The sequence below is a fragment of the Typopeltis vanoorti genome, chromosome 7 (genome assembly GCF_054136105.1).
Source record: "Typopeltis vanoorti isolate ZY-2024b chromosome 7, IOZ_Tvanoo_1.0, whole genome shotgun sequence".
NCBI lineage: Eukaryota > Metazoa > Arthropoda > Arachnida > Uropygi > Thelyphonidae > Typopeltis > Typopeltis vanoorti.
Window position 1 is genome coordinate 135141227 of NC_143555.1, and position 27790 is coordinate 135169016.

A 27790-nucleotide genomic window follows, 5' to 3' on the forward strand; every position below is an offset into this window, starting at 1 on the left:
ACTGAATTTTTCTTAGATTATTTTATTTTTCAACCGCGTTCTTATTAAGGAGACAACGAGAATACTGGAAAATCAACAGCTCTGAGTTTTCACGTTGTCTTGAACTGGTTGCTTGTAATTTTCGTCCTCATTGTCATTTCGGAAATTAACTAACGTTTCCCAATTTTACTGCAACTTTGGTTTACGATATAATCAGGGAAATCCTCTCTCCCTATTAAACAAACGTTTCTTTGTCTTCCACTAGTTTGTTTATCTTCACGAAACCAGTCCTTCCAACAGAAGGAAGAGTATTAATTAAACCCAATCACCAAGGATTTTTATCTTCAAATGGACTCCGATCTCCTTTAATTACTAACCTTTGTTCTTTCAGATTCAAAACCGAAACGATTTCGTATTCTCACGAGAACATGTTTTAAAGAGGAGGATGATGGAATTCAGAAGATTCCAAATGCAGGAAGCTTTTGATCGTATACTAAAAGAAGTGAAGGGGCCATTACGAGTAATTAAAATTAATAAATACTTAAATTAATTTATGAATAATATGAACGCAAAAGTATATTTCGTCTTGCGAAGTTTCAAGTTTTTTTTTCTTTTTATTTACTTGGCAGCATTTCTTTCATTTATTTCATTTAATAATAATAATAATATATATTTTTTAATAATAATAATATATTTATGGATTGCTAAAATATTTATACATACAATAAACATCTTGTATGACATTGCACCTTATAATTTTACAGAGTTCAGCACTAAGTGCTGCAATTCCTACATTGGATTTCAATTAAAAAATTTTAGTAACACTTTTTTGCCTTTATATTATGTATTTACGACCCATGTTCTTCTAATATTAACAATGAAGATTATACAGAATTTTTTGTAGTTTTTTTATTTTTTTATTTTATTTTTATTTAGTTTTTATTTTTAAAGTTTGAGAAAGAGTGATTATTCATACAAATTTCTGCGTTTGCTTATAAGGATTAGTTGTAGATGGGTTAGGCAAGTTAATCTCACCTACTTCGAAGCTTGGGTTAGCTTTTATGAAGAGAGTGGGATTTAGCCTTCACTATTTATGTTGTTGCTACTGTTTATGTATGGGATGTAGGCATTGGATGCTTGTGATGATGTGTATATTAGTGTTAATGGTTTCTTAACTTTGTTGGTAAATTTTCCAGAGTTCGTTTTTTAATGATCTGTAGTTATCAACGTGTTTTGACTTTCTTGGTAGGTTATTAAAATGCGTGGGTACCTGATGTGATCTCACAAAACAACCGTATGAGTTGTTGAAGGGTGTGGGGATGTAGAGAGTTGTCGTAGGTCGTGTTATACGATATGTTTCTCTGTTGTTTCGGTAGGATGTTGAAATAATTAGTTGTTAATGTCATGTAATGTTTCAGGTTTTTAATGCTCAGAATTCTGTGTATCGCCATTGGCTTATCGGATATTGGTTGTTGCGTGTAAGGTGTCCAGATCACTGTTGACACGATTTTCTTGTGTAGAGTTTCTAATTTTGTTAGGTGGCTCTTTGATGTATTTGCATAGACTGTTATTCCGTATCTTAGTAGGGATTCGCAGATACCGTGTTATAGGAGTTTTTTTTTTATGTTGGGTAGAATAATATCTTTAACTTGGAAGAGTTTTGCTGCGATGATCCGGAGTTTGGTGTGTAGGTATTCTATATGTTTTGTTCCTTTAAGGTGGGAATCTATATAGAGACCGAGGTATTTTGCATATGCTACAGGTTTGATTTCGGGACATTCGCAGATTTTTTTTTGTTGTTGTTAATGCAGCGGTATGTGTGACAACGTATCGATAGTGATGCGGGGCGTATGATTCTTGGGTTGTGTATTATCAACATCTGTGTTTTGGTGCCGTTGATTAGAATTGCGTTTTGGTGGAAGTATGTTGTGATTTCGTTTAGGTCTTGTTGTGCTTTGCAGAGAGCCGTGTTGATGTCTGTGTGGATTGCTAGTAGTGCAGTGTCATCTGCGTATTGAAATATTTGACTTCTTATGGATATGTTATGAACATCGTTAATGTACATGTTGAATGCAGTGGGTGATAATATGACACCTTGAGGGGTACACCGTGTTTTACTTGTATACTCCGACTAATAATTTATTATTATTTTTTATTGATTTCTCAAATATTTACATATATGAAATTATCATCTTGAGTAACATTCAGTATATTATTTTACAGGTTGAGCACTAAGTGCTACATATAATGAGATTTCAATAATAATGATGATAACATAGTTTGTTTGCAGTAATAATTTACAATTATATAGTTCAGAGTTACACAAGTTATATTATACTACATGTTGTAGTTTACTTATTTTTTCAAGGTTTGAGAAAGTGTAATTATACAACAGTATTTACACATATGCAGTTAAAATATTATATTTCTAATTCTCATAAACATAAAATGTAATTAATTATTTACATAATTTTTTAATAATAAGAATAATTTATTGAATTATTTTATGCATGTTAAATAGTAATGTTATATTAATGATATTATCGCATTTTTTTAACATATTGAGTGACTTTATTTACAATAAAGATTATGCAGAATTTTTGAATATACAATATACATAATAATAATAATAATAACAATAACAATAATAATTAATTTATTTATTTATTTTATTATTATTGTTATTATTATTTTTATGTCTCAGATAAATTCCATAAATAGATGATGTAATAATTATATATATATATATATATATATATATATGTATATATATATATAATATTTATAACATGTTATAACTGTGATTAACAGATTCTTGCAAGTTAATAATTTTAATCCTCGAAGCTTAGCAGAGCTTATCTGAGGAAGATAATAGATGATAGATGGTGGTGGTTTCATGGTTATGTTCCTGTAATGGTCACAAGCCAGGTATTGATTTTACTGTTTGTTGGCACGTGCTTGGAAGACTTCAACTGTTATTACAGTTTAACTTTTGTTTTTCTTCTTTTTTTTGTGCAAATAGGGTTGGATTTACACATGCTGTGTTTGTTTCTTTGTGATCTTGTAGTGATGGTTTTAGAGAGGGGGTTTGTCATAGGTTTATATGTGGGGGGGGAGAGAGAAACAGGAATTGCTTTAATTTTCATTCTCGCGTTAATATTCATACAGCGCCTGTTTCAGCTCTCTGTATGTTCCTAGGTTTCTGTTGTCGAACGGCAGTTTGTTTATCATGTCAGGTACGTAGAAGTTTCGGGTGGCTTTGCCGTAGTGATTGTTGAACTTATATGTTATGTAGTTTGTTGGCTATGGTCTTGTTATTTGATATGTTGTTCTGGTTACTCTATATGTTGGGCTGTAGTAATGATTTAACATGACTGTGTAGTGGCATAAGTGTTTCACCTTAAATATTTTGTGTTTTGTCTGTACTTCCTGCATAAGAGTGGGTTTTGCCCAGAATATCAGTTTTACCATTTTATCTTGACCATTGTAAACTGTTAAGTCTGTAGTCTGCGTATGATCTGATTGCGAATCTTAAAATGTTTTCACATACTGCTTTATAGATTAGTATTTTTATGTGGGTTGGGGCAATGTCTTTTAATCTGTATAGTTTGCTTGCTATTATCCTAAGCTTGGTATGTAGGTAGTTTGTATGGCGATTCCAATCAGCATCGAAGTGAAGTCCGAGATAGCGTGTTGTTTTCACCTGTGTGATGGTTGTGATTTTAGGTTTTGCACTTTGTGTATAGGAGGATGAATGTTGGATAGCGAGGTATTTAATTTCTATGGGCAGGGTTTAGTGGTTTTTGAGTACCATTAGCTTTGCTTTTCCAGGGTTTATATATATGCTGTTTTTGGTTAACCAGTTAGTCATTTGAATGATGTCGTGTTGCATATTTGTGTAAGCGATATTTGCAGTGTTCTGAATGGATACTATGGCCGTGTCGTCTGCATAATTGAAGATTTTACTTTTTAGGGGGAGGTGGCTTATGTCGTGTGTGTGTGTATATGTTAAATAGAATGGGAGATAGGACAGCTCCTTGCGGTACTCCATAGGTTACATGTACCTCTTTGCTGTGTGCTGATCCTATACGTGTGATGTGCTTTCTGTTTTTCGAGTATGCTTTAAACCACTGGAATAGAAGACCTCCAATTCCGATATGGGTTAGTTTCGTTAACAAGGTTTTGTGTGTTAGTGTGTCAAATGCTTTTGTTAGGTCAATTAATACCACTAATTTTGTTCTGTTTTTATCCAATGCAGCATTCATTAGATCTGTGAAATCTTCCAGGAGTGTTGCTGTTCCTTTATTTTTTGAAAGCCATACTGTGTTTTGGGTATGATTTGAAATTTTTCAACGTATGTGGAGAGTTTCTGATGCGCGATGCGCTCCATGATTTGGTTGATTACAAACAGAGTGGTGATGGGTCTGTAATTACTTATAATGTTTCTTTATCCCTGTTTTTGTGTATGGGTGTGATTAATTCAGTCTTCAGTGTTTCAGGTATGTGTCCCGTTTCGAAGATTTTATTTAACAGTTTTTGTATAACTGGAAGTAGGTCGGTTAAATGTTTCTTGATGTCTTTTGGTCTGATTCCGTCTATCCCCGGTCCTTTGTTAGGGTTAATTTGTTGAATTGCCAGTGATAGTACTTTTTTTTTTTTGTTACTGTGGGGAACCGCATCAACTGGGTTGCTCGAGGACCTAGTGGAGAATGTTCGTTTGTTTGAGGAAAGGTTGTTTCTTGTAGCTTTTGGACAGAGTTCACGAAGTACTGATTAAAATTGTTTGCCAATTGTTTGAGGGATTTGGGATCGTAGGCAAAGCTGTGTTTTATTGTTTCTGAGGCAGTGGTTCTGTGTATATTGTCCAGCATTTCATTAATCAGGTGCCAGTTTTCCTTTATGTCATTCTGAGCTGTTGTTAATTTGTTGCTGTAATACTTTCTTTATGCCGTTCTTATCTGGTTCTTAGGAGATTCCGTTTTCTTTTGTATTCAGCTTTTAAAGCGAAATTGTTCGGCGACTTCTTAAGTTGTTTCCATAGGGTATCCTTTCTCTGTATGTCTGTTAGTATGTTGTCTGTTATCGATGGATTTTGTTTCGTTTGGGGACGTATTTTTATTTTTGTTAATGCTTTGTTATATATTTTGTTAAATGCAAGTTTAAGATTATTATATATAGCTTCAGCGCTATTTTTTTTTTCAAGTTGGAAAAGGTGTGATTATACAACCGTATTTACACATATGCAATCTAAATATTATATTTCCTTATTCTCACAAACATACGGTGTAAACTCATGATTTACATTTAAAAGGATTTTTTTTTACATTGCATACAATTGTTTCAGTTATTATATACATTATATGCATTTGTTTACTTGTGATATTTACATTACATACATTAGTTTACATATAATGCATGCATTACATACATTGGTTTTCATGTGATACATACATTACATGCATTTGGTTGCATATGATACATCTTGGATGAGAACAAATTTCTTTGCTTTCATCCTCGAAGCTTATATGTAAGCTTATCTGAGGATGACACAAGTTGGTTATTAGGTATTGGTTTTTTTCTTTTTTTTTTTGCTGTGTTGGGAAGCTACGAAATCTATTATTGAGAAATTCGTGCGCGCGCACTCACACACACTCGCGCATGCACGCACGTACGCACGCAAGCACGCACGCACGCGCACACACACACACGCACACACACACACACACACACACACACACACACACACACACACACACACACACACACACACACACACACACACACACACACACACACACACACACACACACACACACACACACGCACGCACGCACGCACGCACGCACACGCACACGCACACGCACACACGCACACACACACACACACACACACACACACACACACACACACACGCACGCACGCACACACGCACGCACACGCACACACACACACACACACACACACACACACACACACACACACACACACACACACACACACACACACACACACACACACACACACGCACGCACGCACACGCAATAACTTGGAATGTATTGATGCGTCTCTGAACTGGAAGCCTGAACGAATATATTGTGTTTCATGAAGTTTGTATGGTATTTTGGGTGTGGGTTTCTTGTTCATAGTATGTCCTTAGAGCTCTTTTCAGGCTATTATAGTTTGTAAGGTTTCTGTATTCAAAAGGTAATTTGTTTATCATGTCTGGGATGTAGACGTTTCTCGTGGCCTTTCCGTAGTGATTATTGTATTTGTATGTGATATAATTAGTAGTCTCAGGTCTTGTTATACGGTATGTATTTCTAACCGTACTGTAATTGGCATCGAAATAATGTTATAGCAAATAAAGTTTTAATGTTTTATGCTAAAACATTTTAGCAATGTTTTAGCATAAAACATTTTAGCAATGTTTTAGCATAAAACATTTATGCAGTGACATAAATGTTTTATGCAGTGACATAAATGTTTTATGCAGTGACATAAAACATTTATGTCACTGCATAGTGACATAAATGTTTTGCTGTCAGTATTTTGTGTTCTGCCATTGCAATGTTTATAAGGTCGTGATTTTCTCTTTGTTCCCAAAAGATCAGTTTTGTCATTTTGTACTGTAGCGACATTAATCTAATTAATTTGTAGGGTGCACAGAAAGCATGCGTTGTTATAGCGTATCTTAGTATATTTTGGCATAGTACTTTGTATATTAGTGTTTTTAGGCGTATGGGAACTATGTCTTTTAACCTGTAGGGTTTGCCACTTATTGTTCGGAGTTTGTTGTGTACATGATTTATGTGGCTATTCCAGTTCATATCTGCATCGACGTAAATTCCAAGGTATTGTATTGTTTCAACCTGAGTGATTGTAGTGGTTTTGCTGTTCTGTGTGTTTTTTATGTTGGAAAGTGGATGGTGGACGGTTATATATTTGTTATCAACTGGTCGAGTCAGTGGATTTCTGAATATCATTAATTTTGTCTTTTTTGAGTTTAGGTGTATGGAGTTTTTCGTGAGCCAGACTATGATCAGATTTATATCATGTTGCATATTTATTTGGGCTATGCTTGCGTTATTATGGATGGATATCATTGCTGTATCGTCTGCGTATTGGAATATCTTATCTTCGAGTGGTAGCTGATTAATATCGTACGTGTAAATGTTGAATAGAGTTGGGGAGAGTACAGCTCCCTGTGGCACACCACAGGTTACTGATAGCTCCTTGCTTCGGTTTGACCCGATGCGTGTGATATGCTTTGTATTTTGCAGGTAGTTTATAAACCACCCTTTGCAGAGGCCCGTCTATTCTAACATGCCTCAGCTTTTCCAACAAGGTTTGATGTGTAAGTGTATCGAATGCTTTAGTTAGATCTATAAAGTCTACCATGGCTATTTTGTTTTTGTCTAAGGCGGTATTAATTACTTCTGTAAATTCTTCCAAGAGAGATGTTGTTCCCTTATTTTTCTGAAAACCATATTGTGTTTTGGGGATAATATGAAAGATCTCAGTGTATGCTGTGAGTTTCTTCAGTATGATCCGCTCCATAATTTGATTGATAATTGGTAATGTTGCTATGGGTCTGTAATTGCTGATTAAATTTTTTTTCCTTGTGTGTATATGAGTGTGATTATGGCGGTCTTTAGAATACTTGCTATCTGTCCTGTTTTAAATATTTTATTGATTAGTTTTAGTAGGATAGGACTTAAACTAGTTTCATGTTGCTTTATATCTTTAGGTCTGATACCATCTATTCCTGGGGCTTTGTTTTGTTTGATTTGATGTATTGCTGAGAGAATTTCTGCTTCTTTTATGGTTGGGACCCATATGTCTGTTTTTTTTTATTGTGGTCCAAGTGGAGGGTCTCGTTTTGTGATTGGGAGATTATAATAATAATAATAATAATAATAATAATAATAATAATAATGATAATAATAATAATAATATATATGTTTTATTGTTCTTTCAAATATTTACATATGTACAATGATCATCTATTACGTATATTATTTTACAAGGTTCAGCACTTTGTGCTACATATAATGAGATTTAAATAGTAATGATTATAACAGTTTTTTTTTATATAACCATCATAATAATAATTTACAATTATATTGCTCAGAGTTACATAAGTTGTATAATATTACATGTTGTGGTTTACTATTTTTTTCCAAGTTTGTAAAGGTGTGATTATACAACAGTATTTATACATATGCAATCTGAATCTTATGTGTCCTTATTTTCACAAACATACGGTGTAAACTCATGATTTACTTTTAAAATAATTTTTTTTTTACATTGCATACATTTGTTACAATTATTATATACATTATATACATTTGTTACCATTATTATATACAATACATACATTTCTTACAATTATTATATACATTACATTCATTTGTTTACATATGATACATTACTTACATTTGTTTACATATGATACATTACTTACATTTGTTTACATGTGATATTTACATTACGTACATTGGTTTACATATAATACATACATTAGTTTTCTTGTGATACGTACATTACATGCATTTGGTTACATATGATACATCTTGGATGAGAGCTAATTTTTTTCTCCTTTCATCCTCGAAGCTTAAATGTAAGCTTATCTGAGGATGACACTGGTTGGTTATTATGTATTGTATTTTTTTTGTTTTTTTTTTCCTGTGTTAGGATGCTACGGAATCTGATTGAGAAATTCGCGTGCGCGCACTAACACGCACGCACGCACCCCCCCCACCCACCAACCCCCCCACCCACCAACCCCCCCACCCACCAACCCCCCACCCCCCCCACACAATAAATTGGAATGTACTGATGCATCGATGAACTGGAAGCCTGAGCGAATATATTGTGTTTCATTAAGTTTGTATGGTATTTTGGGTGATTGTTTCTTGTTCGTAGTATGTCCTTAGAGCTCTTTTCAGGCTATTGTAGTTTGTAAGGTTTCTGTATTCAAAAGGTAATTTGTTTATCATGTCTGGGATGTAGAAGTTTCGCGTGGCCTTTCCGTAGTGATTGTTGTATTTATATGTGATATAATTAGTAGTCTGAAGTCTTGTTATACGGTATATATTTCTAACTGTCCTGTAGTTGGCATCGAAATAATGTTTTAGCAAGGCTGCATAGTGACATAAATGTTTTGCTGTCAGTATTTTGTGTTCTGCCATTGCAATGTTTATAAGGTCGTGATTTTCTCTTTGTTCCCAAAAGATCAGTTTTGTCATTTTGTACTGTAGCGACATTAATCTATTTAATTTGCAGGGTGCACAGAAAGCATACGTTGTTATAGCGTATCTTAGTATATTTTGGCATATTGCTTTGTATATTAGTGTTTTTAGGCGTATGGGAACTATATCTTTTAATCTGTAGAGTTTGCCACTTATTGTTCGGAGTTTGTTGTGTAGATGTTTTATATGGCTATTCCAGTTCATATCTGCATCGAGGTAAATTCCAAGGTATCGTATTGTTTCAACCTGAGTGATTGTAGTGGTTTTGCTGTTCTGTGTGTTTTTTGTGTTGGAGAGTGGATGTTGGATGGTTATATATTTGTTATCAACTGGTCGAGTCAGTGGATTTCTGAATATCATTAATTTTGTCTTTTCTGAGTTTAGGTGTATGGAGTTTTTCGTGAGCCAGTCTATGATCAGATTTATATCATGTTGCATATTTGTTTAGGCTATGCTTGCGTTATTATGGATGGATATTATTGCTGTATCGTCTGCGTACTGAAATATCTTACCCTTGAGTGGTAACTGATTAATATCGTGCGTGTAAATGTTGAATAGAGTTGGGGAGAGTACAGCTCCTTGTGGCACTCCACAGGTTACTGGTAGCTCTCTGCTTCGGTTTTATCCGATACGTTTGATATGCTTTCTATTTTGGAGGTAGTTTTTAAACCACCTGTGAAGAGGCCCGTCTATTCCAACATGCCTCAGCTTTTCTAACAAGGTTTGATGTGTAAGTGTATCGAATGCTTTGGTTAGATCTATAAAGACCACCATGGCTATTTTTTTTTTGTCTAAGGCGGTATTAATTACGTCTGTAAAGTCTTCCAAGAGAGATATTGTTCCCTTATTTTTCTGAAAACCATATTGTGTTTTGGGGATAATATTAAAGATCTCAGTGTATGCTGTGAGTTTCTTCAGTATGATCCGCTCCAAAATTTGATAATTGGTAATGTTGCTATTAATTGTAATTGCTGATTAAATTTCTTTTTCCATGTTTGTATATGGGTGTAATTATGGCGGTGTTTAGCATACTTGGTATCTGTCCTGTTTTAAATATTTTATTGATTAGTTTTAGTAGGATAGGACTTAAACTAGTTTCATGTTGCTTTATATCTTTAGGTCTGATACCATCTATTCCTGGGGCTTTGTTTTGTTTGATTTGATATATTGCTGAGAGAGGTTATGCTTCTCTTATGGTTGGGACCCATAATGTCTGTTTTGATCGCAGTCCAAATGGAGGGTCTCGTTTTGTGATTGGGGGAATATTTTTGTGAAGTTCTTGGATGGAGTCTGCAAAGTACTGGTTAAAGTCATTTGCTAGTTTTTGGATAGGTTTTGCGTCTTTCATGAAGCTGTGTTTTCCGGTTTTGGAGGCAGTGGTGTTCGGAGCAGAATCTAGCATCTCATTAATCGGGTGTCAGGTTTGTTTCATGTTGTTTTGTGATGAGGGTAGTTTGTCTCTGTTCTGTAGTAGCTTCTTTTTGCATTTCTGATTTGTGTTGTAAGGCGATTCCTTGTTATCTTATATTCAGTTTTTAAAGTTGTGTTATTTGGATATCGCTTTAATTCTTTCCATAAAGCGTCCTTTCTGTGTATTTCTAGGATTAAGTTTTGTGTTATCCAAGGATTTTGTGTTGTTTTTGATCGAATTCGGACTTTCTTTGTAGCTTTCTTATATATTTCCTCCAGTGTGAGTTTAATGTTGTTGTATAAGATATCTGCTGAATCTGATGCCAGGTGTTCCCAGTCTGTTTTTCTTATTTCGTGGTTGACTATTTCTTCGTCTATTATTGTTTTCTCTCGTTTTTCTTCTGTGGGACATTGCATGGGCATTGTCTTGGTGTGCAGGTTTAGAGCGGTGAAGTAATGGTCTGCTACTTTGCACTTTATGACTGATGCAGTGTAACTATTTGGTGATGTTCGGACGTTTATATGGTCTAGATAGGAGGCAGTGATAATATTTCCGAATATTTCTTCTGTAGTACATGATGTTATTGTTGGTATTAGATTGTACATGGATAGTGTGTCTAGGTATTGTACAGTGTTGTTCTGGTTTTCATTTGCAATATTTATGTTTATGTCGCCAATTATCATTAGGTGTTCCGTTGAGCATATTTCTTGGCTTGAAAGCCAGCAATTGAGTTCGTGTAAGAATTTTATCATGTTTAGGTTTGGTGGCCTGTAAATAGCATTTAGTATTATGGGATGCTGTGTATTCGTGGTATTAATTTCGAGTCAGAGGATTTCAGCATGCTCAAACTGATAGGCCATTTCTTTTGCTATTAATTTTTGTTTCATAAATATTAGTATTCCACCCCCTCTTCTTGTTTGGCGGCATGATCTATGTTGTTGGAAGCCTGGAATTTGGAAAGCAGTCGCTTCGTCATTAGTTATGGATACTTCTGTAAGAATCAATATATATCAACAATATCAGTGTAATTCCTCAGTGTAATTCCTATAGCCTGTAAAAATAACCAATGATTTCGGATGCTTGTGATGTTAATATGCAAGATTGAGAGACCTCTCGCTTGTACTGTTTATTGTTTCCATGCATCAAGAGATTCGAAAGTACAATTACTGATGTATTCTGGTGTAATTACATCTATCTGATGGTTCACATTCATTTTTGTTGTGTTGAGATCTTCTTATTGAACTAAGTTGGAGTCTTTTGTTTCACTCTGGCAACCTGTCTATATCTTTTGAGCTTTTTATTTGTATAGACTTTGAAGTCTGTGACTTTCTCAAGAATATTTTGCCGTCTTTGATCCATAAAAATTGATACTTTTTTTCTGTTTTTTTTCTTTCTTGCTTGGTAAAAAAGATTCTGATTGAAAGGTGTTAAATACTCATATAGAAAGATTGGCGTATTGTCTTGCGATGCATTTAAATCCTTGACCACTGGTTTTTTCAGTCTGCTGGCTTTTATGAGATTGTCTCTTGTAGCCTTGCTTATCAGACGAACTATGACTGGTGCCGGTCGTGGCGAACCTTGTTTTCTGTTCTTCCTGGGAAACCGATTTATGGTCTGAATATCATTATGCTGTAAGGGGGGTCAATTGAGTGGCCTAACTTTAGAACTACGTCTCTGAGATTTTCTGTGGATTCGATTTCTGGAAGACCGTTTATGACAAGGTCTTCTTTATGTTGTTGTTGGTTTAAAACTTCGTATTGTTGTTTCAGGGAATTAAATTCTTGACGGAGTTCCGATGTGTCTTTTATCAATTTGTGCTGCCTGTCAGTTAATGCGATAATGCTGGTTTTAATGTCTTTTACCGTTTGTAAGACTTCGAATTCTGAATTATTAAATTTAACAAACTCTTCATATTTGCTATTTTTTTTTGTTATTTCTTTATTCTGTTTATCAAATAGTTCTTGGACAAGATCTACCAAGCTGGCTTTTATATTTTCTAAACCTTTTTCTAGTAATAAATTAACGGAACTCAAATTATAAGACTCACCGGTGTTTTGTTGTCTGTTCTGTTCATCGTCCGACTCTGCCTCAGGCGTAATCAGTTGCGTCGTGGGTGGTGCCGTTTCTTTGTTCTCTCAACAGTTTAGGCACTTCCATTCTTCTCGTTCGGCATTGGATTTGCGTTGCCAAGTTGTTTCAGAAAGTCCGGAACATGAAAGTGAAGATTCCTATGGAATTTCCTGCAGGTTATGTAACATCCGTCGGACGGCAATTCCTTCTGACACTTGAGGCACTTGATGACTCTCCTTTCTTCCTCTGGACAGCTGCAAAGATGGCGACGTCCTTTGTTCTGTACTCGTTAGCAACTGCGGCGTACGCTTCAATTTTTTTTAGCACACTCAGATTTTGGATTCCACTTGGCCGATTTCGATGAATTATATGTCACTGTCTTCAGCGTGACAAGTAGAGTTTCTTTATTACACTTTTAAATTAAAAACAGGAGTTAGAACCACATTAAAACTATCTAACTAAACTAATAATAATAATTTTTTTTTCATGTGGTTCTTATAGTTCTTATAAGAACTGGGCGATGGACTGAGTCCTTGACTCTTTATCCCGTCATCTGAATGAAGATAACCTGTGTGGATGGAGTGTTATCGAGCTAAGATGCTCTAGTCATGGCTGGGTAACGCACAATAGCCGAGCCTCAGTTAAAACTTCACTGGCTACAGCATTGCCATTTGTTACCCTGGAAGTCCTAAAAAGGACTTTTTTCAAATCAGCCCCTCGGTCTTTTTTTTTTTCTGTAATTACTGTAATTACTTATTATGTTTCTTTTTCCCTGTTTGTGTATGGGTGTGAATAATAATAATAATAATAATAATAATAATAATAATAATAATAATAATAATTTTTATTTATTATTTTTTTTTATTTTATTTATTATATTTATTTATTTTTTTAAAAAAACATTTTATTATGTCTCAGTATAAGTTACATACAATAATAATATTTACAGTATTTACAATAAAGATTATACAGAATTTTTTTTTATGTCTCAGATGAATTGCATACATAGTTGCTGTAGTAATTATATATATATAATATTTATAACGCATTAGAAGTGTGATTAACAGATACTTGCAAGTTAGTAATTTTCTTCCTCGAAGCTTGGCAGAGCTTATCTGAGGAAGATAATAAATGACAGAGGGTGGTAGTTTCATGGTTGTGTTGCTATACTGGTCACAAGCCAGGTGTTGATTTTACTGTTTATTGGTACGTGCTTGAAAGACTTCGACTGCTATTACAGTTTAACTTTTTTTTGTGCAAATAGGGTTGGATTTAGACATGGTGTGTTTGTTTCTTTGTGTTTTTGTAGTGATAGTTTTTGAGAGGGGGGTTGTCATAGGTTTGTTTGTGTGTGTGCATGTGTGGTGGGGGGGGAGAGAAACAGGAATTGCTCTAATTTTCATTCTCGCTATAATATTTATATAGTGCCTGTTTCAGCTCTCTGTATGTTCCTAGGTTTCTGTTGTCGAACGGCAGTTTGTTTATCATGTCAGGTACATAGAAGTTTCGGGTGGCTTTGCTATGGTGATTGTTGTACTTATATGTTAGGTAGTTTGTTGACTATGGTCTTGTTATTTGATATGTTGTTCTGGTTACTCTATATGTTGGGCTGTAGTAGTGTTTTAACATGACTGTGTAGTGGCATAAGTGTTTCACCTTAAATATTTTGTGTTTTGTCCATGCTTCCTGCATAAGAGTGGGTTGTTCCCAGAATATCAGTTTTATCATTTTATCTTGCAATCATTGTAGCCTGTTAAGTCTGTAGTCTGCGCAGAATGCGTATGATGTGATTGCATATCTTAAAATGTTTTCACATAATGCTTTATAGATTAATATTTTTATGTGGGTTGGGGCAATGTCTTTTAATCTGTATAGTTTGCTTGCTATTATCCTAAGCTTGGTATGTAGGTAATTTGTATGGCTCTTCCAACTTTGATCAGCATCGAAGTGAAGTCCAAGGTAGCGTGTCGTTTTCACCTGTGTGATGGTTGTGATTTAAATTCTGCACTTTGTGTGTAGGAGGATGAATGTTTGATAGTGAGATCTTTAGTTTCTATGGGCACGGTTTGGGGTTTTTGAATATCATTAGCTTTGTTTTTCCAGGGTTTATATATATGCTGTTTTCGGTTAACCAGTTAGTGATTTGATTGATGTCGTGTTGCATATTTTTGTAAGCGATATTTGCATTGTTGTGAATCGATACTATGGCAGTGTCATCTGCATACTGGAAGATTTTAATTTTTAGGGGGAGTTGGCTTATGTCGTGTGTGTATATGTTAAATAGAATGGGAGATAGGACAGCTCCTTGCGGTACTCCACAGGTTACATGTACCTCTTTGCTGTATGCTGATCCTATACGTGTAATGTGCTATCTGTTTTTCGTGTATGCTTTAAACCACTGGAGTAGACGACCTCCAATTCCGATATGGGTTAGTTTCGTTAACAAAGTTTTGTGTGTTAGTGTGTCAAATGCTTTGGTTAGGTCAATGAATACCACTAATTTTGTTCTGTTTTTATCAAATGCAGAGTTTATTAGATGTGTGAAATCTTCCAGGAGTGTTGCTGTTCCTTTATTTTTTGAAAGCCATATTGTGTTTTGGGTATGATTTGAAATTTTCCAACGTATGTGGAGAGTTTCTGATGAACGATGAGCTCCATGATATGGTTGATTACAGACAACGTGGCGATGGGTCTGTAATTACTTATAATGTTTCTTTTCCCCGATTTGTGTCAAGTCACAACATTTAACGTTTATTCCAAAAAATGAAAATAAAAAATCATTTCAAAACTTAGCCTAGTTTAGAAATGTTTTAACTTTGTTGTTAACAATCCTACTTGGAGAAATCGTGAAGAGAATAACAATCTGTTATGCAAGTGATCAAGTGGCCTAAAGATCTAAGAGAAAAATTAAATCCATGTCCCCTTTAATCCCCGAATATATGGAACACCCAAGGTATACAAGACTAGCTTCCCGCTTGTGCGAACGTAGATGACATTAGTTCCCCTACTTATCTGCCATCAAATCATCTTGTTAAGCTTCTAAGAAAACCACATCAGACAAACAGCCTCTTTCATCATAAATTCACAACACTTTGCATAAAAATTGTGGGAAATTTCAATCATGCCATTAGATATTGTAGCGAGTCTAGATATTGTATCTTTATTCACATTCACCATTCTTTCAGTGAACGAAGTTGTCGAACTTAGAAACAATCTCTTCCTCTGTTGAGCCATTTCAGGACGGGATAGAGGAAGAGATTTTCTCTTCCTCTGTCCCGTCCTGACACAAAAACTAGGTATTATACATATGCTCAAGGAAAGAGTGATGTCTATTATGAGAGACGAATACAAACTAATGGAAGAATTACATTATCTAGCTCACCTCTTTCTGAGCAAAGAATATTCCAGGATATATGAATATAAGAACATAAGTTACCTTCATAACTTTGCTACTAGTATGTTCTTTCATGGGGTTATATCAATTGCCTTAATGTCGTTTTTGTTCTAGGCGTTTATCAGAACTTTCCAGATCTCCAAGTAATATTCCATCTTCTTCTGGCAATTCGTACATCAAGCAGGTGTCAGTAGTTAGAAATCAGACAAAAACAGCATATTGGACACGTCAATAACAACCGAGAAGACAGCTCGAGACTAGACCTTCATTTTTGTCACATACACATTATAACATATAATGGGATAAGAGTTCCATGTCTTACATAGAGGACAACTTCACTACCCACAACATAAAAAATATACTGTTGTCATCAGCTCACTAGACACACTCAATAGAAACCAAGGAATGATCCTACGTGATATTTTTTGCACGTCAAACTAACTTTTCTTCTAACCATTATGCACACATCACTAAACAGTTTTTAATTTATCATGATTGTTTCTACATATTTCAATATTTTATTAATGTTATGGTTCCTGTTACCTTCATTGTAATTTTTATTCATCCTGATCTTTATCCTAATCCAGAAGCCACAAATAGAGGGTGATCAAAATTAATGTATTCTTGATTTAAGGTCTTATGGAGCGCCATACAGTGATGCATATGCTGCGAATCTTTGCAAGAATGCATTCTGCGTCATTGAGGAAGCGATATCCGCTTAATCATGGTAAATAACCTAATGTGTTCCTCTTTATAAACCATCGTATTCTAAAAACTGCCCTAAGTTAATATTATGAACAAACACCCATCTTCTATGATATATTTTACAGCGAGATGCAGTGGCGGCCGGTGAAAATTTTAAGTGGGGGTGCTACATATACAAAATAAGAAAAATCATTCTTATTTTGTATTTATTAATAATTAATAATTATTAATTATTAATAAATTATTTATTAATTAATTATTACTAATTTAAATTTACATATTAAAAATATTTAATTATTTAATTTTTAATTTTAAAAATTAAATTTTAGACATTTAATTTTTTGATACCGCTCACTGTTAAACGACCTGATATTTTTTTTATTTCTACTTATTCCTTCCTGACTAATATTAATAATTAATTAATTAATTAATATTACTATTTTTTCATGTAACGATAATTGAGAAAATATAATTCTTTTCATATTTTCAACAGTGACACTCATCATAATTCAACCTTGTATCTATAATTAATAAGTAAATAATTATATATTATTTTAACAGAATAAAATAAGATTTAACCAAAAATATTTCACCCTCACCACGAATACACACCAATAATAAAAGTTTCGTATCTCACAAATAACGCGCGAAATATAAGCATACAATTTATCTGTAGCGACAGTGCTCAGAGATCAGTGCCGGATTCACTTGTTACATGCAGTGACCAGCAAACGAATATCGGCGAGTCTAGCCGAAACTGACCGAACGTGATAATTCCGACACTGCGTTAGATCTCAGTGCATTTGTTTCGTAATCTAAAGCGTTAATCGAACAATTCCAATTATTAACCAATCAATCAATGTCGAAACATAAGCTGCAACCTTTAACATGTTGTATTGCATTTATATAATGTTATAAGCATTGTTATTATTTATAAACACAAACAAAATTTAATTTTTTCGTTTTTTCCTTAGGGTTGCTGCAGTACTGTTACTGAAGTAATAGTACTATACGAGTACTATTTCAGGTTATGTTCACACTGTCCAGTGCAGTGCTTGTTCTGCTGGTTGATTGGCCAGTACGTCTCGAATCTAAATGCGCATGCCAACCCTATGTAACACATAGTTGCCTCCCGAACGTCACACTGAAAAACTTAACAAAAATGGAAAACATAAAAATATGAATACTCAATAATTAATTAAAAAATAATTAATTATTTTAATGATTTTATATAAATCATAAATTTTTAAAACAATTTAAAATCTATCAGAAAATAAAGTGAATATTTAAAAAATATTCGTATACCATCTGCTAATAGGTTTAAAACTCGGTTTATTTTCGTTTGAACCCCGTGTGCTGGCCAGGATAAGGATACCCCCAATGTAGCTCATGCATGTCGTACGAGGCGACTAAAATGGGTACCCAGGGAGGATAATGGATGGCAATGCTGTAGCCAATGAAGTTCTAACTGAGGCTCGGATATTGGTGTTACCCTCCTGCCATGATCAGAGCTCATAGCTCAATAACACCCTATCCTTACATTGTCCTCTACAGATAACAGGGAATATGAAAACATTCTTGCTTCGCTCTTTTAAGGACTTAAGGATTATTTTCGGTTAGTAAGAAATTACGAATCAGTAACTTTAAATAACAAATCTGTAAATTCCGTCTGGGATGCAAGCAGCTATTATGAATACCTTTCAAGTTTTGAGCCTTGATTCCGAATGTTTTTGTGGTGATTCGTGTTCCAGGCGGAACACACTGAACATGCGAACCGAGAAATGGTAATTTTTGCGTATCCACTGATTGTGGACCTAGAATACGTACACTTACACTTAACGGTACGTACACTTAACGTCATTATCCTGAAAGTTATTCTAAAATAAAAAAGGTGTTGTTGTATATGCTACTACAATTTTTTTCTGAAATTTTGATTATTAAATAAAATTTAAAAATTTACTTGATAATATAATTTTTGTATATTTTGTATAGAATATATTTTTTTTCTTTAAGAATTGAATATTATTTTACATATTTAAAACATTTCACAAACAATACACCGTTCAATTCTAAGTCAATTAATACGATCCTAAAATTCTAGAGGGAAACGCTATCTAATGATTCCAAAGTGCTTAAAATAATATTCTCTGCATTAAGCCCAAGTTTCCAATACTTTAGTGTAACTCGACGAGAAAATAATCCTGTCTAATGATTAAAATAGCTTAAATATCCTCTCATAAGAGAAGGGCATTGAATTTTCATAATAAAATATAGTTACAGATAATGATATTAATCTCTTTCTCGACCCATAATAACAAGAAATTCGCAAAAATAGCAAAAATGGATAAGTGGCAATGGAAATGCATAAATAAAAAGTGGCTATTTCTAAATTATTATTTAAATAACAACAGAAATAAGCTTACATAAATATGTAATAGTCATCTGCTTGCAGGTGAATTCCGTTTGCTTTTGGAACTTCTTCCACTTGGTACTATAAAATAAATATACCAAGAAATTATATACTTAGTTTAATCTTTTATTCAATCCAGAATTAAACTAAGTATATAATTTCTTGGTATCTTTAACTTATAGTATAAACTATTGGAAAAACGTCAACAACTTTCTTAAATACAGAGTAATTTAATAACAAATTGTGACACCTTTTAGTAACTTGTAAACGAACTCATGACCTCTGTATTACTTCCAACTTACTATCACGGTTTTAAAGTTCAAGGAAGAATCAATCGACCGTGAGATGCGGTGATTGATTCATTAATGCCCTTGGGGGTGATGGATAGCAACGCAAAGCTGTACTAATGAAGTTTAACTGAGGTTCGGCTGTTGCTCTTACCCACTTGGGCGATGAGTTTTTGAGTTCGCTCTCTTAACGTTTTTGCCTTAAGGGAGCACTTTGAGTCTCCGGGGAGAGTGTTCTCCGGCACGGCCCGCTGAGGGGCTTTGTCGGTGAATTATTTTCCTCGGAATTTGAGCGGTTCTGCTCGGTAATCGAGTTTCACTGAGTAGAACCAACGCTGAGATTAGGACGGTCTTTCGCCCACTATGGAGTGGCCTAGAGATCGTCCGTATTTTTGAGATTTCACCTTTACTTACATAGTCGGTGATTGATTTTATATGAGATGCCCATACATATAGGGTAACGGATGGCAATGCTGAACCAATGAAGTTTAACTGAGGTTCGGCTGTTGCTGTTATCATGGGTAAATGAGTTCGCTCTCTTAGGTTTTGCCCTAAGGGAACACTTTGAGTCTCCGGGGAAAGTGTTCTCCGGCACGGCCCGCTGAGGGGTACTTGCCGGTGAATTATTATTTTCCTCGGAATATGAGCGGTTCTGCTCGGTACTCGAGTTTCACTGAGTAGAACCAACGCTGAGATTTGGACGGTCTTTCGCCCACGAATGAGTGGCCTAGAGATCGTCCGATATTTTTGAGATATCACCTTTACTTACACATACGGTGATTGATTTTATATGAGATGCCCATACATATAGGGTAACGGATGGCAATGCTGAACCAATGAAGTTTAACTGAGGTCGGCTGTTGCTGTTATCCTGGGTAAATGAATTCGCTCTCTTAGGTTTTGCCCTAAGGGAGCACTTTGAGTCTCCGGGGAAAGTGTTCTCCGGCACGGCCCGCTGAGGGGTACTTGCCGGTGAATTATTATTTTCCTCGGAATATGAGCGGTTCTGCTCGGTACTCGAGTTTCACTGAGTAGAACCAACGCTGAGATTTGGACGGTCTTTCGCCCACGAATGAGTGGCCTAGAGATCGTCCGATATTTTTGAGATATCACCTTTACTTACACATACGGTGATTGATTTTATATGAGATGCCCATACATATAGGGTAACGGATGGCAATGCTGAACCAATGAAGTTTAACTGAGGTCGGCTGTTGCTGTTATCCTGGGTAAATGAGTTCGCTCTCTTAGGTTTTGCCCTAAGGGAGCACTTTGAGTCTCCGGGGAAAGTGTTCTCCGGCACGGCCCGCTGAGGGGTACTTGCCGGCGAATTATTTTCCTCGGAATATGAGCGGTTCTGTTCAGTGGTCGGGGAGCCCGTCACTGAGTAGAACCAACGCTGAGATTAGGACGATCTTTCGCCCACTATGGAGTGGCCTAGGGATCGTCCGTATTTTTGAGATTTCACCTTTACTTACATAGTCGGTGATTGATTTTATATGAGATGCCCATAGGGTAACGGATGGCAATGCTGAACCAATGAAGTTTAACTGAAGTTCGGCTGTTGCTGTTATCCTGGGTTAATGAGTTCGCTCTCTTAGGTTTTGCCCTAAGGGAGCACTTTGAGTCTCCGGGGAAAGTGTTCTCCGGCACGGCCGCTGAGGGGTACTTGCCGGTGAATTATTTTCCTCGGAATATGAGCGGTTCTGCTCAGTGGTCGGGGAGCCCGTCACTGAGTGGAACCAACGCTGAGATTAGGACGGTCTTTCGCCCACTATGGAGTGGCCTAGAGATCGTCCGTATTTTTGAGATTTCACCTTTACTTACATAGTCCGTGAGATGCGGTGATTAATAATACCCTTGGAAGGTAATGGATGTAATGCTGTAGCCAATGAAGTTCTAACTGAGGCTCGGCTATTGCTGTTACCCTCTTGCCATGATCAGAGCTTTAATAGCTCAATAACACCTTATCCCTACACTGTCAGCTACAGATAACGGGGAAGATGAAAAGCATTCTTGCTTCGCCCCTTTAAGCCAGTCCTTATAAGGTCTTGCTATCACATCTGAGTCTGGCTCCCACTTTTGCTCTGTTAGGTTTCTTCCGGAATTTTGCTCCCGGCGAGGGGGGATATGCATTTCGGGAGGTGGGGGTTTGTTTACCTGGGACGGCATTTTGAGTCTCCGGGGAGAGTGCTTTCTTGCGTGGTCCCTGAGGGCCATTTCGGTGGATGTGTTTCCCTGGAATATGAGCGGTCCTGCTCAGTGGGACTGCTCATGAGCTTTCCACTGAGTGGAACGAATGCTGAGTCGGATGATTTTTCGGTACACTCTTAGGGAGATCGCATAACATAATTTTTTGAGAGGCTATTTACTTAAACAGCGGTCTGGATAGTGACCCTTCCCGTAATACATAGTATTATACATACCCGTAAGGATATATGCTTTGGATTATGGGAACACTAAGCAAGTTTATTTATTATTTTATTCATATGGAGTTTTCTCCCCCGTCCCTATTGGGGCGAGTTGAGCCCCCTCATGGGGGGGTTAAGTATTTATGGCTGTAGATCCGTGTGTTCACGGGGCCGGTTTGCCTGCTTGCGGGATGAAAAAAACCGTGCTGTCCACGCCCAAGACAGGCTAACTTGGCTATGGAGGAGGATGATCCTTAAGTTCCTCGCGTCGGCGACGGGAATCGAACCGAGGACACTCCTTCCCCAGACATATGGTTTCGAAGCGCAAAGCCACTAGGCTAACCGCCCGACATAGCATTATACATACCCGTAAGAATATGTGCTTTATATCCCATTGCTTTGTATTATGGGATACTAAGCAAGTTTATTTACTAAGCAAGTGATGTGAAGTCATAAGTTTCTATATACTAGTTTCCCCAGTCCTGAAAATAGTTCATGAACAAACTTGTTTGTTTACACTTGGATAAAGGATTAAGCCAAGTATATAATTTCTTGGTACCTTTAATTTATGCGTTTGCTTTTGATTACATAGTTGCACAAAGTAAACGTAAAGTAGACTATGTTTTGTTGTTTCATTCTATCTTCATTTGTATGAGAGGATAGAAAAGTTTCTGTCTCCTGGATCTCTAGGAGATAAGGTGTGATATCCTGGATAAAATAACAGCAGAGCTTGGTGGGATTGTTCCCAACTCTCATGTTCAACTTAATGAAGAGTTTTTTTTTCCATTATAAGGTGAGGAACTTAATTTTGTAATCCGCTGTCGACAGCAAAAATTGTAATCTTCTATGAAGTATGTATTAAATAACATTGTGATAATTCATATTGTCACCTACAGTAACATCAAAAAAGCCTTAGTCGTGAAAAAATTTCTTTTATCATTAAAAGGAGAACTGAAGTTTCTAGAGGACGGTTGTAGAATTCCCGTACGCAGAGTAGAGTTAGAAATAAAGAAATAATCATTGATCAAAGATTAGAGACCACAAAGTGAAGAAAAGAGAAGGATTCTACAGATGTACGAAGTTCATATATATATATATATATATATATATATATATATATATGTATATATATATATATATATATATACATATATATATATATATAAAATAAGTTTAATGACTATTACCGAGAGAAAAGATGGCAAGATATATTTAACAAGATACTACTAGTTTACTAGTTTCGTTACAAGAACATCGTCAGGTATGAGGAAAATATCATCTGAAAATACTGCTGAAGATCCCCCTCCCCCAAGAGCCTTCATCTCCTTGCCTTACATCAGCTCTCTTTCACCAAAACTGGCAAAGATTCTAAAGAAATTTAACTTCAAAACGTGCTTCACTACGCTTCCAAAACTTCGTTCATTACTTTGCAAACATAAACAGAAACATCTTCCTACTCAGTTTCCAGGAGTCTACAAGATTTTGTGTGATTGCGGAAAGCCATACTATGGACAGACTGCTAAATCCATCCTTCTACGTTTGGATGAACACCGTAGAGATATCTCCTATAACAGGACTAGAGCCAGCGCTCTCTCTAGCCACGTTCTCTTTTCTGCTAACTCAGACGAAGGCCGCCAGCACATTGTAAACTGGACTCAAACTGCTAATATCCATGTGTGCTACGATGAACTCGAAAGAAAGATTGTTGAATCAATAGAAATTTCTCTAGATTCCTCTCATATCAACAACAGCCTGAGTTACAATCTCTCGGACGCACACGTTGCTTCTGTTCAGTACTGGCGCACTCGCGACAGCGCGTAGTATTCGTTTGTATGGAACTCATACTTGCATTTTTTCAAACATGCTACTGTTTTTCACTTGTTCTGTTAGTACAATTTTAAGTCTCTGTAATTATTTATATACTTCTTTGAGTATGATACCTGACGACGTTCTTGTAACGAAACTAGTAAACTAGTAGTATCTTGTTAAATATATCTTGCCATCTTTTCTCTCGGTAATAGTCATTAAACTTATTTTATAATATTCCAACCGAGTAAAAATGAATTCTCCTAATATATATATATATATATATATATATACACTAATCAGCTATTCAGTAGAAGGCATTAACTATATATTTACATAATGATTATGTAAATATATAGTTAAGACTTTTATATACGTAGCAATTAAATTATAAGTATACAGCTTACATTAATAAATAACATGGTGCGAATACAACTTACGTATATATTTTCACTCTGTATACGTAAGTTAAATCCATTTTATGTTATTTATTGAGTATCATGTCTTAGGTTCCTATACTTAAAGTTTATTGCAACTTATACGGTATGCATGTTTATATAAATCAGTTGATAAAGAATGGGGAAACCTAGAGAAGATGGATCACTTGTTTATGAGCCAAGATACGAAATTAATAGGTAGGTATAGATATAAGTACACTTATGAGCAACATGTAAGTACACTCATGAGATACGTATACGAACATAAGTACACTCTTCAGAAAAACACTATAGTGATCCAACCACAGGCCGGTGGTAACCGTATCCCAGCATGGGGGATTAGTCTCATGGATCTCACTGGGTACTTTCCCAATAACCATTGAACACATCTTGACCGTTAATTTTTACCTTCGGACCAGAAATTTTCCTGCATGGTGATAATTTCGTTTAATGGATCCGGACTCTTATAACAAGAAAATACAACGTGTCACAAAGTTCACAAAAAGGTTTAACACCCAAGGTAAAAAACTTTCTACATCTTTCTCTCATCCAGAGAATTTTATTAAGAAGATCAAGCACCTTTTTTCTACTTGTATATGAGACATATATGACTTTTGCATTACTTCAACCTTGGTATCTCTCTTGGGTCTGGCTCCCACTGAAGAGATCTTAATAAAGGTCGAAACCGATCTTGGTAATGGCCCTTCCCATTATGCATTGCATTATACACGCCTGAAAAGGGGAGTGTGCTTTTGCATTATGGGATACATACTGAAGTATGATGACTTCGTGTACTTATATGAAGTCATCATAAATGGTCACGCGAACATCGCGTGACCATTTCGGTTGGGAGTGCTGTCGTGTAACTTATGTAACCCCTGCTAAGAAATTCACGTCAGTTTGACAGCATGATTGCATTTTTATTGATGTATGAAAGTTTTAAGAGTGCACAGCTGATCTTAACTGGTTCAGTGAAATTGTTTGAAAGATAACTTTCAATACTTAAATTTATCAATTAATTGTAACCAAATCTGCGCAGAGCGAGGACAATGTATTTGTTTTAAGATATAATTAAAAGACGATAATTAGAAAACATGTTAGAAAACAACAACCATTCTACTGTATTGTATTGTGAAACAGAGAAGTGTCCCATGTACTCAGATTTTGTATGTTTCTGCTTGCTCAGTAAACTTGGAAGAGATAAGAAGGTAAGCCTCCTTACCTCCTTCGACTTCAGGAGATCATCAACATTGTAAATATGGGCAAAAATTATAAATTATTTCTAGACGTGTCTATATCGGTGTCCTTGACACGTCACTTCCCTTGATTTGTTGACATAATTGTCAATCACAGTCACTGATTTCTGGTTGCTATCGTCTTAGCGCACACCCTTCCTCCTCTTTTGGGTAGCTTAAAACCATTGGAACGTTAAGAATTTCACCCGCTGCGTCATATGTGCGTCTGTTCAAGGGCTCAAAAGGTGTCCATATTTTTGACCGCACACCCGGGCTATTATCTCAATTACGCGTCGAAAAGTCTCCTCTTCATGACGTATTAGCATATTTTGTTTAATTTAGGAATCAGGCGAATTATAAAACAATTAGGAAGTCTTTAACAGGAATAAATGCAAAAATATAACATCGGTGATGTGCTATTCCACAGATGTGCACCGCACACCTAGCACATCTTGAATATACGTACCTGGTATATATAAAAACGGCTTTTTATGCTAGAAATTTATGCACGCACCTATTAGGAGTTCACTTATTAAAATATAATTTTCTGATATGAGGTGATTATAGAAAGATTTTTATGGTATTTTACAAGAACCTTGTTAGCTAAGCTGTTGTTCGGCATATGTTGGGTTTTTTTCTGCCGCCGCTACTTTCAGGTGGTGGAGAGCGACTCACAAGTTTTTGAATGGGCTGATTTCATCTTTAAGTAATGAAACACGAGGCAGCTCGCATGCTGAGGGTTATATTCTCATAAACTCTCAGAAAAAAAATATGACTATAAAATTAAAATGGATGTATAATATCTTTTACATAACTAATCTAATTTTGCTGGAATTAAACTTTTAGAGTTTGCATTGTAGTAATCTGTTGATATTTTTGGAAATGCTTAATGGGAACCCTTCGGCAATACAGGTAGTTGGGAATGAAAGATGAATAGGAATAGAACGATCGATGAGTTAGCAATTGAACTGTAAAAGTTGAAACTGACCGTTTGTAAGTGCACAGGGAGAGCTGAACTGCCCTCTTCTTAACAGCATTAAGAATTTTAAGGATTTGTTATGCTAGTCAAAACTGGCCACTTCCACCAGTTGGAAGTCGGAAGTGGCCAGTGTTTTGGCCACTTCCAACTACCAACTGGAGTTTTTGTATCAATCTTAGTCATCTACGGAGTCTGATGAGAAGAATAATGCCAGCAGGTCAATTTTACTGTATTTTGTTTAAGAAATGAGTGAGTACATATGAGTAGAAATTGCACTCAACACACATTATTCAAGGAAGCCGAAGGCACGACTTGCCATTGATGCAGGCGATTTTTCTATATTTAGTCCTTTGGTGGTCAGACTTTTGCCTATTAATTATTATTTTACGAACTTCAACGTAAGATGTGAATGAAGCCTGGAGTTTTTGTAACAAGGTACTAAACACTGTGATATAATTCTTGCAAAACCGTAGGTTGGATATTGGATTGGATTTCTAGCAGAGTGCGGAATGAAGGCGCTCATTCTGAGTTGGGTTATTTCTGTAACGAGATCACAAAACGTATCTGGATTCAGACAAAAAAGATAGTCTGACCTTGTAAAAGAGGAAAGTAAAAGTTTGATATTTTCTCAGTTGGTGGCGTAGAATACGAGAATACAAAGAATACGAGTTTGTGAGTACCTGAAGGAAGAGTGTTCTCATAGAGATGAAACTTGTATGAAATTATCACCTGAATTACTAAGAGGACAGATAATCTGAACTGCACTTTGGGAAGGAGAAAATGGCCAAAGAGCATCGGTAGTCTAACTGGTAGATGGATGATATATTTAGTTCATTATGTACGGAAACTAGATCAGCATCTTTTCCAGCTTTGTCAAAGGAATCGGGAAATGTAGCCAATTGGTGTCGTGGCTGTTAAGATGACTGTTAGAGACAGTTATATTGTAGGAAATCAAGCAACGAGGTAAGAACGATTTTTGGAAAAGAGGAGCGGTAGAGATAGCAGATATATGACACGAGGAAAGAAAATCTTAAACTTCAGAAGGTAAAAAAAAAACATTAAAAATTAGGGACAATATCAAGAGAAATCGTAGACCATCCAATTTGGGATTCAATCAGAAGCAAGTGTGGGAATAGAAAGAGAATATCACCAATGCATGGGAAAGTTGAAAAGGTGCTTAAATCAGGCAGTGTTTGAATTCGTCCGTAGAGTTCGAAGAACAAATAGGGTGGAAGTGAAAGTCATGTATAAATTTATTAAGAAAGAGATCCATAAAAAGAAAATGGTATGGAAGGAATATCTTTAGAATACGAGTAGGATGATTTATAAATACATAACACATAGGCCATTAAAGGACTACAGTATGGAAAATTCAATCAGAAAGCGGAAAAACATTGGCTACCAGCCTAAAGAAT

The 27790-nt window shown here is 35.7% G+C and overlaps 1 long non-coding RNA gene across 1 annotated transcript in view; it reads left to right on the top strand.

Annotated features, from left to right (window-relative positions):
- The first annotated feature begins 390 nt into the window (after positions 1–390).
- LOC150105095 (uncharacterized) overlaps positions 391–27790 on the top strand; it is a 46369-nt gene continuing 18969 nt past the window's right edge. Inside the window, exon 1 of the long non-coding RNA XR_016548519.1 lies at positions 391–499. This is a non-coding gene — a long non-coding RNA (uncharacterized LOC150105095). The remainder of the gene's footprint in view (positions 500–27790) is intronic.